The sequence below is a fragment of the Trichosurus vulpecula genome, chromosome 9, assembly GCF_011100635.1.
Source record: "Trichosurus vulpecula isolate mTriVul1 chromosome 9, mTriVul1.pri, whole genome shotgun sequence".
Taxonomy (NCBI): Eukaryota; Metazoa; Chordata; class Mammalia; order Diprotodontia; family Phalangeridae; genus Trichosurus; species Trichosurus vulpecula.
The window spans coordinates 13672305-13685102 of record NC_050581.1 but is presented as its reverse complement, the minus strand read 5'-3'; the positions used below and the strand labels follow the sequence as shown (position 1 = coordinate 13685102).

At 43.9% G+C, this 12798-nt stretch overlaps 1 protein-coding gene across 2 annotated transcripts in view; it reads left to right on the top strand.

The window, feature by feature from the left end:
* Positions 1 to 12798, top strand: part of CAPN15 (calpain 15) — a 95945-nt gene that overhangs the window by 65241 nt on the left and 17906 nt on the right. The gene's annotated exons all lie outside the window — the stretch shown is intronic.

The following is a 12798-nucleotide window of genomic DNA, read 5'->3' as shown; positions in this document are numbered from 1 at the left end:
GGTGCCCACAACTCACATCAGGCATGTAATATCTTCCTTCCCTCACTCCCTGGGGATAGTTGGGGGAAAGCTGATTTAGTCCCCTAATCTCGCCAATCTCCAGTCACATGGAATCAGAAACAGCATCATGGGAGCAAAGGAAATTTAGGGTGGAGTGGCCTCAAGGTCATTTTAGCCAGCCAACCCTCAGCCTTCAGGGTGGGAGTCTTTAAATTTCCCTAAAAGTCAGCCCTTGTAACAACTGCCAAACCCTGCCAATCATTCATTTTCAAGTCATACAGCTGCAGCAGAGTTGACTGCAGAGTCTGCATTGGATTCTGCTCTCCCCCTCCTGGTCACCACTCCCACCTCTTACGGGGATGAATCTAAGAGAACAGAAGCATCTGTCGGTAATGCACATGCTCAGAATCCCTCCCCATACCCTGACTCACATTTCCATGGAAACAAAACCAAAGGGGAGTAGAAGGGAGATGTAGAGTATGTTTTTCATGAAGTCCAGTGACTGATTTTTCATAAGCCTGGCTGCTTAATTTCCACTGGGCTTAAACCAGCTGACCCCTTAGGCCCTGAGCATGTCAGTGTAATGGCTGGTCTGTTCTCTGGGTGAAGTCCACTGTGAGTCCCCAAGGTCTATCCCTGGAGAAGTGACCTGACTGCCAGAGTCACTGGGAAGTTGTGTTTAACAGGAACCTCCAGTGATGAAATCTGCCCTGCTCCCCTGACTGGCCTCTTTCAGTGTTTGGCAGGTGCAGTTTTGCTCATCTGCAGCCTAAACATCATTCCCTAAAAAGCTGATCATTACAGAGACTACATCAGGTAGGGCTTGTTTCAGAAAGAGTTGTGGGATTTAACACTAATAGCTGTTGGAGTCAGAGTGAACCACTAAGCCTGGTTATTCTTTCCTCACCATTGCTCAAACATCAAAAGGCTTTTTTGTTTTGTTTTATATTTGTTTTTTTTCTGATGCTACTTAATGGTTTAATTGCAAATTAGTCATATTGCCACCCCATTGGTAAGTCAAAATCATTGCCAAGAAAAAGAGACTTGAGGAATCGGGATACAGTGTCAGGCAAAGCCCCAAGGGGAGAACATGGGCACCTGGTATGACTGAAGGGCTTTGGCCAAGGTAGAAACCACTTAGGAAGCCTGGCAGGAAAGCAATTAGAATCCTCTCAGTCTGCTTGTGACTTTGTTATTGTGCTAAGAAGGGAGTCTGGGGAGATAACTGGACTTATGAACCCTGTGCATATGGGCAGTTTCACTCTCCTCCTGACTCAAGACCAACCTAACTTGGCTCTTGCGCATCTTGGGCATTCATGGCTGACTTGAAATGAGGCCTGGAATGGGCTCAACTTTGACAAAAGGTAGGTTTGTTCTTGTTTTGTTTTAAAACTGTGTTGGAGAAAAGAGGAAAATCAAAGAGAGAGATTGTGGCTCAATAAGATGAGATTATGATAGCAGAAAAAAGGCAGACTTTTTCACCTCTTGCTTTCCTTATGTATTCTATGCCAGGGATGATGATCTTTGGACTGGAAAGGTTAAAACAAAGATGGCTAATAGGAAATTGACCCCAAAATAAGTATAGATTAAGGCCCAAAGGAACTGTATCTCAGGGGATGAAAAAAACTGGAGGATGTGATCAGTGACTCCATCTTGAAAAGATCATGAGAGGGAATTACTACAGGACTGAAGGAAGGCACATGATAGCCCAATTTAAAAAAAAAAAAAGAAAAAAAAAAGGAAGAAAGAGATCTGTCTGCAAACTATAGGTTATTGAGACTGACTTTAATTCCTGACACAATTCTAGTATATTTTATTGAGGGGATGGTTAGGGAACTTATGGAAAAGTAAATGGTAATTCCTAAGTCACCGTAGCTTCATCAAGGACAGATTCCGTGCCAGACGTCTCCTTTACTTTTTTTTTTAAACAAGGTTACTACACTGGACTTAGCAAAGAATTTGGCACAGACTCCAGGGAAAAGGCTGGAGAAATGTGGGTTAGATGATAGTACCATTAGGGAGATTTAGAATTGACTAAAGGATTGAACCAAATGTCATTTTGAAAAGGGGGTCTCTGGTGAAGTGCCTCAAGGATTTATGGTTGGCCTGCAGTTGAAAATGTTTATCACTGATTTGGATAAAGGGATTCCATTTGGCATGTTTATAAAATGTGTACAATAATTCAAAGCTAGGAGGGAAAGCTATCACATACTGGATGGTAGTAGTCAGAATCCAAAAGAGCTTCTTAGACTAGAGCATGGTAGAATAAAAGCAGCTTGAAAGTGGAAGAAGTGTTTGACTTGGAGGAGTCCCAGAGACCAGGCTTCAGATCCTGCCTCAGATACTTAACTGTGCTGTGTGACCTCAGGCAAGTCCTTGACCTTGAGCAAGTCAGCCTCAGTTTCCTCTTCTGTAAATAGAAATAATAATAATAGCACCTCTCATAGGGGTTGTTGTGAAGGTCAAATAAGTATATAAATTGCTTTGTGCACCTTAAAGCGCTATATAAATGTCAACTAATTTAAATTAATAGCAGTAAATATACAGTGTTACACTTAGGTTCAAAAAAAGCAACTTTGCAAGTACAAGATGGGAAGGCTTGGCTAGAAAATAGTCCATTTAGAAAAATCGGAGTTAGTTAACTATAAGTTTGATTTAAGTCTACAGTGTATAAAACATCCAGAAAAAGTGAATGCAATCTTAGACTGCATTGAGGAGGAGTGATCACTGGGGAGGTGATGATTCTGCTGTATACCTCTCTGGTCTGACTATATCTGGTGCATTGTGCTAAGTTCTATATACCTGTTGTAACATTTTGGCTAGCAGTTGCTGTGGGGGTGTAAAACATCTGCTTTACTAAGGAAAGCAATGTTAAGGGGTTAACAGTCTTGCTTTAATCCAGTATACAAATATCATTCACTTAGTTCAGGGGAAAAAGCCAGCACCCTGAGCTTCAGAGCAAATACAAACAAATTACAAACATACATTTATAAACAGACCAAATACAATTCATAGTTAACAACATCTGAGTTCAGCTGGGAGCTCAACAATGGCTGGCTCAGAGTCATGCATCACTACTGCTGCAGCTCAGAGCTCCGAAAAAAGAAAGCCAACCTCTGGTTTTATATATCTTGTTCAGGGTCAAAGGTGAGTCACACATGCGACTCATCCACATGACCTAAAATCATCACAAAAATGTGACTTAAACCCATGTGGTCTAAAAGCCTCTGATGTCACAAACTTCTCACTCAGACCCATGTAAACTAGGCTTTCCCTTGAGGCAGGAAGGTCATCGAAGACTCCTAATTTAATCAAGGAAACAAAGGCCAAACTCTTCCAGGGCACTTGGTTGAATAAATGCTAAGAGCCCATCTTAATTCCCAATACAGTATCCCATTTGAGAAAGAGTATTGATACACCCTGGAGAATGTCCAGAAGAGATGGACCATGCTGGTAAGCAGCCTAGGTACCCTGCTGTACAAGAATCCACTGAAGGACTTGAGAAAAGAGAAGACTTAGCTAGGGATAGGATAGCTGTCTTCAAGTGTCAGAAGGAAGGGCTGTGATGTAGAAAAGGTATTAAATGTGTTCTGCTTGGCCCCAGAAGGCAGAATTAGGAGCATTAGTTGAAAGTTACCAAGGGGCAAATTTAGGCTTGATGTGAGGTAAACTTTCCCAACAATTAAACCTGTTATAAAATGGAACAGGCTGTTTTGGGAGGTTGTGGGTTCCCCCTCATTAGAGGTGTTCAAACAAAGATCAGATGGCCACTTACCATGTATGTTGTACAGAGGATTCATGTTCAGACACAGTTTGAACTAGATTGCCTGCTGAGTCCCTTCCAGCTTTGAAATTGTGTTTCTTTGGAATACCACATCTGAGATTCTGTTCTTCTCAGGAGAAAGTGGATGGTAGGTTTTGCTTGAGAGTGTGGGGAAGCCAGAACTCATCAAGCTACAGAATATTGATGACCCAAGTGTGGCAAAATCACCTAGACTTTGAGGTTCATCGCTCAGCCGTAATGCCAGGCATGAAATGCTGGGCACGTAAAGGGCCCATCTATGGAACGATTCTCCCATCCTCCAAAGAACCTATTGAAAGAGGATTCTACCATTACCAGTTCGACTTTTGCCGAGGCACCCTTTCCTCTGCTCCCAGGCAGCTGCTCCTGTGGCATGTGTCCTTGCTTTGGGAATTGGAAGGGCAGTAATAAAGGCCTTCACTTATTCTGCTCTGTAGTGGAGAGGAGATCTTTACCTCAATCAGTGGAACAAGGAGGATAGGGAATGGTTTGTAATGGCTAGCTGGTGGTGAGGAGATGCCTAAAGGATTTCTCAGCTTCTCGTGTCTCAGTGTTTGCTGTTTGCTCAATCTTATTGGAATCATATTGGATTATTGGAATCATTGGGATGATTCTGGGCATGACATTGCACTTCCAGGATACTAGCAGGGCATTGGCCCAGGGTGCAGCAGCCCCTTTAGCTCTGAGAACCTCTAGTGAGGCTAAGCCATACCCATGGGGACCAGTGCAATGAGGATGTCCTAGGCAGGAAAAGAGAGAGAGCAGAGGGAAACAGCAGAGAAGCAGGAGACACAAAGATTCCGAGAGAGAAGAGGAAAGGAAAGGAGGAGACTGGGAAAGGGGAAGGTGGAAGGACAGAAGAGGCATGTAGGAGGGGATACAAGTGCTAATCACCTCAGAGGCCAGTAAACATTTATTAGATGCCTACTGTATTCAAGTTGTGCTAAACACTTGAGCATAAAAAGACAAAAATGATACAGTCCCTATTCTCCTTTCAAGGAACTTATTTTCTGCAGGAGATGCTATACTTATACAGATTAATTTCAGAAGAGGAGATTGTGCTAATAACCAAGGTTGAAGAGGGATTGGGTTCTTAAGAGCTTGTACTCTGCTCTGAGAGGATGAGACTTCATTTTGCCTATGGATATCTACATCCCAGATGAGAAAATTAAGGACCAGAGAAAGGAAGTGACTCACCCGAGGTCATTCAGGGAGTCAGAGACAGAAGAGTTAGCTATAACTATGCTATCCACCCTGGCTGAAGGGCGGCTTTCCAGGGTCCTGCAGCTTCCAACGATCAACTGGGAAAAGAACCACAGAATAATGCCCACGATAGCAGTCCTTGTTGGGGGAAAGAAACGAAGGAGCTCCTGTTTGTTTGTGATCTTGCGCTATGTGAATGACAATAAAATGTCCCAGATAAGAGAAAAAAAAATTTTTTTAAGCTTTATCTGGGTGGTGGCACCTAGTCTGTGCTTGGGATTGTTTAAGAGGCGAGAGGAAAGGAAGCAGGACATTCCAGATGTGGGGAGCCACTGCTGCAAAGGGAATGGAGGCAAGAAACAGGCTTATGTAGATTAGGGAATACCTTGCCGGCCTGTTTGACTAGATGGAGAGCAGACTGATAATATTAGTGATGGCGGTGATAGTGACATACAGCGCTTCCTGTGTGCCAGGCGCTGTGCTAAGTGCTTTACAGTGATGTCTCCTTTGACACTGACAACAACCCAGCGCGGCAGGTGCTATTATGTGTCCCATTTTACAACTAAGGAAAACAGAGATAAAGTGACTTGCCCATAGTCACACGGCTTGTAAGTTTCTGAGGCCGGATTTGAACTCAGATCTTCCTGACTCCAGGCCCAGCACTCTATCTGCTGCACCACATAGCTGCCCCATAAAGAAGAATCGTATGGCATAAAACTGGAATTGGTAGTTGGGTGCCAGATTATGAAAGGCTTTAAATGCCAGGCTAAGAAATGTGTATGGTGTACTAGAGATAATAAGGAACCATTGAATATTTTTGCATAGGGAAGATGAAATGGCACTATTTATGATTTTGGAGTATTGATTTGGCAGCTGGGTAGAGGATTGAGTGGAGAAAGATAAGGCTAGATGCAAAGAGGTCAGGCAGTTGGCCAATGCAGTAGTCCAAGCTTTGCCTGGGTGAAGACAAGCTGAGTGGAGAGAAGGGGAAGATAGGTGAGAGATGTCATGGAGGTGGATCGTTAAGACTTGACAACTGCTTGGATACAGGCTATGAGATTGAAGGAAGAACCAGAGGTGATTCCAAGGTTGGGATGAATAGAATCAAGTTTAGTTTTAGACCTGCTGCATTTGAGATGCCTTTGTGATATTCAGATGTAGATGTCCAACAGGCAACTGGTAATTTAGGACTGAAGTTCAGAAGTGAAATTAGGGCTGGTTTGGGGAGTCATCTGCATGGAGGTGATAATTGAATCCACGAGAGCTGATGAGCTCACCAAGAAAGAGGATATATAGAGAGAAGAATGCCCAGGACAGAGACTTGGGAAAGCCTTAATCAGGAGGGGCCCGAAGAAGGCTGGAAGAGGAGCAGTCAGTCAGGTAGGAGGAGAACCACTGGAGAAATGTCACAAAAGTATCACAAAAACCCAGAGAGGCTATTCAGGAGGAAGGTATAGTCAGCAATGTCAAATGCTACAGGACGTTAAAGAAAGATGAGGACAGAGAAGAATTGTCATTGGATTTGACATGTAAAAGAACCTTGGTAACCTTGGTAAAAGTGGTTTCAATTGAGTGGTGGGGTTGGAAACTAGATTGCATGTCTGTGTTAAACCATTTCCTTGTACCTCTGCTATGGGTGATAAAAGTCAAACCTTTATTAAAGGTTTGTCCAGGTAGAGCACAGGTTCAAGTAAGTGGTAGTGGGAAGTTGGGGACAGATATTCGGTACCTGAAAAGGGCTTACCAGATATCCTTTCAACAAAGACTAAGGAAGAGCACCAGCGTTGCTGGAGCTACAGAATCTGGGTTCAGACCCTGTTCTGCTCCTTAATATATTACTATATTACTGCCGCCCCTCACAACCTAAAACAAGCCACTTTACTTTTCTGGGCCTCCATTTCCTAAATTGTGGAGGGTTGAACTAGATAATCTCTAAAGTTTTGTCTAGCTCTTGAGACAAATGAAAAACCCTGGGTAATTAATAATCTTATTAATTAGGCTAGCTCGTAATCACTAAATTGATGATCTGTGGTTTCAGTAACCAAAGACAAAACCATGGAGATCACTGAATGCTTTGGAAAAGGAGGTGACAGGTGAAAATCAACCCTGATTGGTGAACAGTTAATGAGGGGGTAGGCTGAAAGTCTTGAGCTCCTCCTACTGAGAACATGGCTTGATCTTGAGACTCTGCTGTCTCCAGCAATTGGGACAAAGGAATCTATCTCTACCCGGACCACTCTGTTTGGTGTTTTCCTACTTAAGCTGAGTGAACTTCCAGTGGAGGGGGGATAGTGACGTGAGTTTATTTCCTAAGGACAAGAATTCACCTAGATTAGCTTCTGTTTACACTCTAAATAGTTGTTACGGCTCCTAGTAGGGTGGGTTCACACTCAAGATTTGCGGAGCTTGTACCCAGGGGATTTGGGCAGTGTCTTCTATCAGCAATGTCCTTCAGACCGACTGGCCTACAGGGGCTGGTCCCTGAATGAGGAAATAAAGGGGAAAAGCCTTAATCCTAATTTAATAATTGGTTATTAATATGACAGAAAATAATAATTTCACTCTAGATCCCATTAACAGTCTTGAAGTGTGGGGGCCACCCAGATTCACTCAGTTATTGAAATAATGTTATGAGGAGAACTCGGAAAGTCTTCACCAGACTTACACAAGAATATTTGAGTTCCATTTAAAGTGGGGAGATTGACAGTCTTTGTTCTTGCTCATCTTTTAATTCTCCCAGCTCTGGGGCTGTATTCCAGTGGTCAGGTCTCCTTGTGCTTCACCTTTTCTCCACTTTCAGAGTGCAACTGATGACACACAGGAGGGTTGTGAGGAATTATCAGTAATAAGAGGGCTAAGGCCCTTTGCAGTCACTGAGTGCTCTAGATGTGCTGAAAAAAATAACATCATCTCCATTTTCAAGAGGCCCTTCTGCACAAGTGGCTGCTAGAGCCTGCAGGAAGTGCCAATATTGTCCCACACGTGACAAACACAGACTAATCCAAGGAGTTTCAGCAGCATGGCTCCCTTGAGACTTCTGTCTCTTGGAGGAACTCTCTTGTGAAACTGAATACTCCACCCTTGTTCACCCCCAGAATCCTGACAGGAAGCTGCACATTCATCATTACACCCCCGTGAGCCTAGGGGTGACTCATGTTTCAAGGCCCGTTTTACATGTAAGTAACCTGAAACCTGATGAGGGAAGGTGACTGACTCTGGAAGAGACAGTGGCAGGGGTTGAAATGGAACATAGGTATCCCAACTCTGAGACCCACAAACTTAAACCCTGAGGTCACTCCCCCACCTAGCTAGTGTCCCTTGTGGGGCTCTGATCTGACTATAAGAGGTTCCTGATCAACCAAACACAAGCTGGGAAGATGGGTCATGTTCTAACCTCTTCTGGATAACTAGTCATGTGGTTGGGTCTCTTAACACCACCACACCTGTTCTTTTCTCCCCTGTATTTCCTCACTCACCCCTCCCTCCACTATATAAGTTCTCAACCTTCCCACTTGTGAACCAGTAGTTGGCCCCTCAGGACAGTTGCAGTCTGACCACAACAGCAGCTGTTCAGGTGCCATTAAGAAAATCCTTCCCCACCGGCCTCCCAGGATAAGGATAAGCAGACATGGATGTGTTACAGTAGACATTGCAGTTCTTACTACATTATCTTTAAATTTTTCTTCCTGACTTCTCTATTTCTATAGAGGACACTGCCATCCTTGTAGGCACCCAGGTTCTCGAGGTGCCATCTTCAATTCCTCAGTCTCCTTCATATCTTACATGTGATCAGTTGCCAAATCCTGTCATTTCAGCTTTCATGGCATCTTCTACGTCCATCCTCTTTTCTGCACTCACACAGCCATGGTTCCAGTTCAGGCCTCATCACTTCTCATATGGACTATTGCAAGAGCTTCCTAATTGTTCCTCCTGCCTCGAGTCTCTTCCTTTCACAGTGGTTTTCCTAAAACACAAGTCTGTCTTTCCCCTACTCCTTAAATTCTATTTGTTGTTGAGTTGTTTCAGTCCTGTTTGACTCTTCCTGACCCCATTTGGGCAAAGGCAGTGGAGTGGTTTGCCATTTCCTTCTCCAGCAGCTCATTTTACAGATGAGAAACTGAGGCAGAGTTAAGTGACTTGCCCAGGATCATAACAGCTAGTAAGTGTCTGAGGCCCAATTACAACTCAGGTCATCCTGACTCCAGGCTGGGCACTCTATGCCCTGCAACACCTAGCTGCCTCATTAAACTCTAGTGGCTCCCTATTAACTCCAGAATCATCTTATTTCATATGTATGCCATCCTTTTATAATTTCTATTTTTAAAGTTTTATATGTACATAATTACCAGAACAGTAGTATATGTCTGTAATTTATAAACAATTAAATATACACATTGGGAGTTTGTACTAAAAATTTTTTATTGTTAGTATACAGTCAACCAGTTTGGAGACCCCTGCCCCAAAGCATCAGCTAAAGTTCTAGTGACCGTCATCTCCTGCTCTAGTCCCTTTTTTACATAAAATAAATGCCATCTAGCTCTCTGTGAAGGCAGCCACATGCCAGATTGGGTTGCAGTGTGACAAAACAGTGTGGTATCACAGAACAAGGGCTGGTTTGGACCCATCTGGGATCATAACTTGTCACCATTCCTACCAGTGTGACTTAACCTCTCTGGGCCTCCATCTCTAAATGGAGAGAGTTGGGTTAAATGGTCTCGCTGTTCTCTTTGAGCTCTAAGTCTAGAAGCCTACGTTAAGGACTGACCAGCATTCTCTTAGTTACTCTGTATGAGAGGGCAGGATGACCAAATCTGTGGTTATGGTATGCTGAAGTGCTTTGTTTTTGTTTCTCTCCTCCCCCCGCCCCAGCAGGGGATATAATGTTAACAATAACCTTGAGGTTGAAAGCATCCAGTAGTCTGCCAAGTTCCCGCCTTCCTGGGTTATAGCAGGAGGTGGCATTGAGCATATATAACTTGAAGAAATATACTTTAGTCCTAAGGGCTGAAACCATTCATAGTGCCCATTTTTATTCTGAGCATAGTTTTGCCCCAAACCAGATAAAATTTTAGGGTCTCTGGTTCATTTCCAATGCACTAAGCACTATACTTCACAGGTGGCAGGCACTTTAATGTTAATGACTGTTTACACCTTTGTAAAGAGACAAAAAAGTGAAGGATCCAGTAATGAGTCTTTATTGATGGCACTGTTCTTAAGCGGAACAGTAACTGTTGCCTTTGTACTGAGCCATTAGCCTTTTGGGGCCTTCTAGAGACAAGGGCTTACTTAGAATCCACCAGCATGATCCTAATGGGCCCAGTGTGAGACACAGCGAACCTGGCACTGACCCATAAAACTGAAACTGAAAACAGAAAAAAGAAGACAGTCCCTGAAGTCCTCATGGTATAAGAAACACTTTCTTTCCAGTCCCTAAAGAAGCTTCTTTAGAAGAGATGAGGCTTGGGAAATGTTTGGGAGGGGCAGGTACCTGTGTTTGCTCACACACACACACGCTCACTTGGATGTATGTGTCACTGTTTGAGATGAGAAACTCTTTAGCTCCTGCAGACCCCAGAGGGAGTCTGGAAAGTCTGAGAAAGAGAGAGACATTTCCTTGCAACGTTGAAAAAATAAATGACGAACACAGACTCGAAGGTTTGCTTTTCAGTGCCAAGTTCCTCCTAGTGTGTTGGCAATAAGGGACAGTCAAGCGATGTCCCCGTCCCCTAAATCAGCCCAAATCCAGCTTCCAGACTCCTGTGATTTCTTTAGCCGCAGATTGACCTCATAGGCAGACTCTCAAGGGCAGGAGGAATGGAGCAACAGTGTTTGTACATACCTAACATTTAGGTATCACTGCCAGATTTGCAGAGTGCCCTCTGATGATCTCATTTTATCCTCACAACCACATGGGAAGTAGGTGCTATTACTGTTCTCATTTACAGATGGGGAAACTGAGGCACACAGAGGGTAAGTGATCTGCCCGGGATCACACAGCTAGTAAGCATCTGAGGTCGGATTTGAACTCAGGTCTTCTGGATTCCAGGCCCTGAGATCTCTCCTCTGCACCACCAGCTGAATGTTTTCATGTGTTCCATCCTCCCAGGAGAATATAAGCTCCTTCCTGTTTTTGTCTCTATCCCCAGGATCTAGCTTAGTGCCTGGCACATAGTAAGTATATAATGAATAGTTGCCAAATTGAATTGAAAGGGACTATAACTGAATCTTTTTCCCTATCTGGACCATATGACACGTTTCAGTTATTGAGAGTATTTGAATATTCAAGCAGTAGATGAGCTAATGAAAAAGCATTTATTAGGCACTTAATATATCCTAGCCAGGGCAGCTAGGTGGTGCAGCGGATAGAGCAATAGGCCTGGAATTAGGAAGACCTGAGTTCAAATCTGGCCTCAGACATGTACTGGGCAAGTCACTTAACCCTGTGTGCCTCAGTTTCCTCATCTGCAAAATGAGCTAGAGAAGGAAATGGCAAACCACTCTGGCATCTTTTCCAAGAAATCCCCAAATGGGGTCATGGAGAGCTGGACACGACTGAAACAACTCAACAGCAACAAAATATTCTAGCCGTTAGGCTAAGTGCTGGGGATACAGAGCTCACATTCTACTGGGGAAGACAGCGTATGTGGAGGAGCAGTGGCCAGGGAAGGGAGTTTCGATCTTGGGAATGCTCGGAGATGGTCAGTTTATTTATGTGACAAAATAATGGTACTATTGATTTAATTACTGTTCCCAGAGCCGGAAGTAGAAGGTGGGGAGGGGAGTGGTAGGACGATGCATACGTGGTGACGGGGCCGCTCTGTGTGGCTGAATGGGATTGAAGATAAAATGCGGGCTAGTATCCAGAGCCAGCCATGAAATATAATTGGCTGAAAGGGCCTGCTCACATTTTTCACCAGCCACCTGGGTTAGAACTCCAGAGATGAATGGGTCATTTCCTTAGGGACTGGGGACATGGATTCTGGAGGGTCAGGGTGTTATGTCCAGGTCCACATGGAAGATGCTGGTCCAGATAGGGAGATTCAGAGCAGCAGAGACAGGCAACATGGTAGGGTGGCCTGAGTGAGTGGGAGGTGGAATCTTTGTCTTCAAATATCTGAAAAGTTATTATAATAGCCCACGTGTTTATCACACTTTATGAATTGCAATTCAGTTTAGCAAGGGAGGGAGAAAAGTAAGTATATGTTAACTGAAAAAAAATGTAAGCGTTCCTATGTGCCAAGGCACTGTACTCTGCAGTGGGGATACAAGAACAAATAGGATGACCCTTGCCCTCAGGGAACTTCCCTCTGCTCATAAAGTGATCTGAGGAGGGAGAGAGCACTAATCACTTGGAGGATCTGAGAGCCAGAAGGTGGCCCCTGACCTGATCCTTGAAGGAATTGAGGGATTCCACATGAGAGGTAGGCAAAGAAGTGGATGCTAGGGATGGGCACAGCCCCACAAAGTGCTCTACATATTTGATATCTATTGTCACAAGGATATGACTTGCTCTGCTTTCCTCTGAAGGGCAGAACTAGAGCTGCAGTTAGAACAAGAAGTAGTCTTTTGCTTATTCTAAGGAAGAACTTGGAATTATGTCCAAAAATAGTATGGCCTGCCTTGGGAGGAGAATAGTAAGTTCCCTGTGTCTGGAGGTATTCAGACAGAGGCCTGATGACAGCTTTCAGGAGACAATTTAGCAGGGCTTCCTTATTTGGTCAAGATGACCTTCCATGTCGTCTTACAACTCTAAGATTTGATGATTTTAAGTAAGTTTTTTGAGTGTATCTAGT